The sequence below is a fragment of the Scylla paramamosain genome, chromosome 3, assembly GCF_035594125.1.
Source record: "Scylla paramamosain isolate STU-SP2022 chromosome 3, ASM3559412v1, whole genome shotgun sequence".
NCBI lineage: Eukaryota > Metazoa > Arthropoda > Malacostraca > Decapoda > Portunidae > Scylla > Scylla paramamosain.
Genome location: NC_087153.1, coordinates 16,910,001 through 16,915,000, shown reverse-complemented (window position 1 = coordinate 16,915,000; position 5,000 = coordinate 16,910,001). Strand labels below are relative to the sequence as shown.

Here is a 5,000-nt window from a genome sequence, read left to right as displayed (position 1 = left end):
GTCACCATGGTAACCTCCCAAATGTTACTCATCAGCTGCTTCAAGACGGTTCCTCTGTGTGTGTGTGTGTGTGTGTGTGTGTGTGTGTGTGTGGTGTGTGTGTGTGGTGTGTGTGTGTGTGATAGTTAGGACCATGCCATATCCCAGTAATTTGTGGTCAATGAAATATGTCTGTCTGTCTGTCTATCTATCTATCTATCTATCTATCTATCTATCTGTGTGTGTGGTAAAATCTCCATGCAAAACATAATGCGTGTTTTTATAGTGTCGCGTAATTAACTAAGAAAAAAAAAGTATTAGGTTAAATGAAATTCTTCTTACTAATGTACGATAGTGTGCATTTGTGTACGAAAGTGATTACCTTCCATCTACAGACCGAGAAGATTTTGTCTTATCCTACACCTGTATCTCTCCCGTACCTCACCACTTACCCACCCACTCACTCTCTCACCCTCCCCCTCTTATCCTTCCCCCGCCACACAATCCCCTGCCATTCCTCTGACCACACCTGATCCTCTGAAAATTACCCTTTCCCTCCTCCTTCCCTCTCCACTCTCCCTCCATTCCTTCCCTTCCCTCTCTCTCCCAAGCGCTCACCTTTCACTCTCCCTCCTTCAACCTCTCTTTTTAAATACCACTTTCACGTCCCTCAACAGACAACGGGGCGGGAGTGAGATGGAAAATAGAGAGAGGAAAAAAGAGAGAGGAAAATAGAGAGAGGAGAGAGAGTAGGAGTGACACAAGGTTTCCCAACAAGTAGGCATCCTTGGCACCCCTTACCTGCCCCAACCCCCAACTCCCACCGACACTAACCCGTTATCCGAACCCCACTACCTCCGCCCACACACTGCCCGGTCCCCCCCTCCCCATCCACCCTATTTTCATGGTAATATTGAGGGGAGGGGACGGGTCGACTTTCTAATGGCGGAAAGCTGAGTTTAAACACCCAGCCTCCAGTCTTTCTCCCCCCCCTCATACCCCCAGGCAGCCAAATGGAGGAGGGCATGGGAGGGGCGTGAGTGTCAAGCAGGAAATACGGCACCACTCGTCACACTCCTCTCAGTTGCATGGTAATTCCTCTCGTTTATTGGCGGTCTGTAGACGAGTAATCCACCACCTAACCTGCCTATTGCCTCTCACCACACTCTTCTCCTCTCCCTCCGTCGCCATCTCTCTCCTCACCCACCCACTTCACCATTCGCGCGCTTTCATTACATACACATCCTCCTCCTCGTCCTTCTTCTCCTCGTCTTGTCCGTATCTGTTACCACCACCCACGCCTTGCTGACTCGACTTTATCACCTCACATTGGCCAGGCGCTGATATGTGTATATGTGTGTGTGTGTGTGTGTGTGTGTGTGTGTGTGTTGTGTGTGTGAGTGTGTGTGTGTGTGTGTGTGTGTGTGTGTGTGTGTGTGTGTAATAGAGAGCTCCACCAGGGTTTCTCCAGCGTGGTCATGCAAGCCGTCCATCAGCATCCCACCGCTGGCACGTCCCTCCCGCACCGCCACACAGGCGTGGCGTCACCCGCCATCGCCATGCAGCGGAAGGCCCGGCGCCTGCCTCAGCACACTGACGTCTGTTACTGTCCCACCAAGGCCCTGTCATAGTTGTGGTTGTGCTGTGTCAGGCACGTTACGGATTCAGCGATTAAGGAAGCGAGTCTCACGAGAAGCCTTATCATGGGTCCCGCGGTGGCCGGCGCTGACGCATGTGTGGGCAAGGCTGCGCAAAGACAACACGAGGTCCTTGGGGCGGCTGGGGACGGCGCCTTCCTTGTTTAGTGGGAAAAAACACGAGGCGCAGTTTCCGAGTGGGCGCCCGACCAGTTGCCCAGTGTCCACACACCGCGCCGCTCCGCTCTGCGCCGCGAGGGTGTGCGGCGGGGCACACATAGGTAAGGGGGTCGCTCCGGGCGCGGCAGGTGTTCCTTGCTGCCCGACGTGTGACGGTCCCTGATTCCCTCGCCACTACTCCCAACACCCTTCCTTCCCTACAGGTCGCCGCCAGCAGGTGTGGGGACCAGGCAGGATCACCCAACCCGTTTGGTTTCCTTCCCACCCACACCCCGGGAAGGAACAAGGCATGGTCAAGCAGCCCTTCCAGGGTGCGGAGCGCCACTGCCCGACCTGCAGTGTACCGCCGCCACAGCCGCGCCGTCCCGGCTTTTAACTCATTGTCGGAAATGGGCTTCCATAAGAGCAGATTGCAGCTTTCTTTAGTCTTTCTAGCACACTGTCAACAGGAGGCGGCGCGGCGCGGGGAAACCACGCCTCTGCATCCTATCAGCACAGGGGCGAGTTTCCTCCCGCGGCAGGCCGAGGGTGAGCGCCCACAGCCATCTGCCGCAGGAGGACACAGCTGCTGGGGTACAGTTACCTGCCGCCCCCGCCCCGCCCCACCCCCACCACCGACTCAGGGGGTGACGCTGCCGTGGCCCATGACTGAACCACACGGGAAACTCGGGCACCACCAAGACACTGCCGCTGCCCACCCGTGTGTTGTGTGTGTGTGTGTTGTGTGTGTGTGTGTGTGTGTGTGTGTGTGTGTGTGTGTGTGTGTGTGTGTGTGTGTGTGTGTGTGTGTGTGTGTGTGTGTGTGTGTGTGTGTGTGTGAGAGAGAGAGAGAGAGAGAGAGAGAGAGAGAGAGAGGAGAGAGAGAGAGAGAGAGAGAGGAGAGGAGAGAGAGGAGAGAGAGAGAGAGAGAGAGAGAGAGAGAGAGAGACCACGTTCATCATAAAAATAAATAAATAAATAACACAACAGAGCAAAAGTGATGGTGTGCGGAAGAGATGATGGCAAAACGAGGATGTGGATGAGGCGTGCGAGGCTAAGAGGGCCGGGGGAGGCGTGTCGCGGGTGTGGGGGCGTGGCTGAGCTGGCCGAGGTGTACTGTTGCGCTAGGCGTGTAATGGTGGGCGTGGGTGAGGCCTGTGGCGGGTGAGGTGGGCATGAGTGGACTGGATGAGGAGAGAGAGAGAGAGAGAGAGAGAGAGAGAGAGAGAGAGAGAGAGAAGAGAGAGAGAGAGAGGAGAGAGAGAGAGAGAGAGAGAGAGAGAGAGAGAGAGAGAGAGAAGTCGTCGGGTTGTTTGGACAGTGACCGACACATACCAGGTGCTCACTCCCCCGCCCCTTCCTCCGCCGCCTCCAGCCTCCTCCACCTCCGCCACCGCCAGCCCGCTCCTCAACTGCCTCCAGCTTCCTCCTCCAGAGATCCACGTCACTGCCCCACACCCGTCGCCATGCCCCTGTGTCCTGCCACTTTCCTCCAGCCACCCTCCGCCTCGTCTCCACACTCTCACCTCCACCAGTATCTCTCACTCCACCAGCCAGTCTGCCACCTTGTATAATAACCGGAGTGCGAACCAGTCTGCCGGTCCAGCAAGACCACGCTGCCATTATGAACAGTTGATAAATAGACCACAGTTACCCGGTCACCCGTCAAGACAAGTCAGCCAGCCAGCCAGCCAGCCAGGCAGAAAGTCACCTAGCCAGCCATCCACCCAGCCAGCCGGTCATCCAGCAGCTCATCCAGCCAGTCACACCTGAGCAGCCAATACCCAGCCAGGCAGGTATACCCAGCCAGCCAGTCAGCCAGCCACCACCATTCCGCCCGCTGCCCCAGGCCCTCCTGAAGGTCACGGCCGCAACAGCACTACTCCCGCCGACCCACTTCCTGCTGCCTTCTGCTGCCGCGCTCGGGCCGATGCTCCCAGGGCCAGCAGGAAGCAGGGTGAGAGAGGGCCGCCGCGCACCTCTCGGGAAGCACGGGCCGCCACCACCAGCGGGACCTGTCACTCACCGCCCCGTCAGGAAACACTCCACGGCTCCTTTTTCACTGCTATGGCATGGTAAGCGGTGTTCTTGCCTCCATCTCTCCCTCCCTCCCTCCTGCCTCTCACATCCACGTCCCTGCCTCCCTGTTTCTCACACCCACCTCCCTGCCTCCCTCCCTGCTCCTCACACCCACGTCCCTCCTTCCCTGCCACTTCACCCACGTTCCTACCTCTCTGTGTCACCCATCACGACATTCCCAGCTGCTGAAACGAGGCTGATACGGTGATTACTTGCCCTCCTGCCCTTCCTTCTCCTCCTCCTCCTGCTCCTCATGGCACTATAATATGACCTCGTTGCTGCAGCGCCCAAATACCAACTGATCAGTCATTCAACTCCATCCTCTCTCTTCCTCCTTCTCCCACTCCTCTATCTCCTCCATCTCTCTTCTCGCCCTACATCACAGCCGCCCGCCCCGCCAGTCGCAAATAAGAAGCTGTTTTCTCACGCAGGCGGAAGCAAAACTGGTAGACAGGTAGGCGACTGCACAGTTCCCACGCTCCAGGTCACAGGTCACGCGAGGTCACTAGGTTACTCGAGTTACTGTGGGCTTGTGACCTGCCTACTGTTTTCCCATCCCATTCCTCCACGACTCCCTCATTTCTCAGCGTGTGACCTTGGTGTGGTGGTCGTGGTGGTGGTGGTGGTGGTGGTGGTGGTGGTGGTGAGAAAAAAAGAAATAGAAAAAAAGATAAAATTAAATGAAATGAAGAGGAAAGGAAAGGAAAGGAAAGGAAATGAAGGGAAAGGAAAATAAAGGAAAAGGAAAGAAAAGGAAGAAACAGCCATAACAACAACTACAACAACAACAACAGCAGCAGCAGCAACAAACAAAAAAGTAGTAGTAGTAGTAGTAGTAGTAGTAGTAGTAGTAGTATTAGTAGTAGTAGTACTCATTATTATCATTATTGTTGTTGTTGTTATTCTGTACAAGAGCAACAATACTTCCTCTTCCTCTTTCCTTTTCCTTTGTTTACGCTCTCTCTCTCTCTCTCTCTCTCTCTCTCTCTCTCTCTCTCTCTCTCTCTCTCTCTCTCTCTCTCTTCTCTCTCTCTCTCTCTCTCTCTCTCTCTCTCTTATCCTCATCATTCTATCTCCCAATCCCTTCTCTCTCTTCTCTCTTCTTCTTATACTCATCATTCATCTCCCCAATCCCTTCTTTCTTTT

At 55.0% G+C, this 5,000-nt stretch overlaps 1 protein-coding gene and 1 long non-coding RNA gene across 2 annotated transcripts in view; one reads left to right on the top strand and one right to left on the bottom strand.

Moving 5' to 3' along the window:
• The window catches only part of LOC135096374 (nascent polypeptide-associated complex subunit alpha, muscle-specific form-like), a 116,213-nt gene that overhangs the window by 77,391 nt on the left and 33,822 nt on the right, over positions 1–5,000 (bottom strand). The window lies entirely within an intron of this gene.
• Positions 118–2,225, top strand: LOC135091828 (uncharacterized). Its single transcript, XR_010262655.1, has 2 exons — positions 118–1,897; positions 2,000–2,225. It is a non-coding gene; the product is annotated as an uncharacterized LOC135091828 (long non-coding RNA).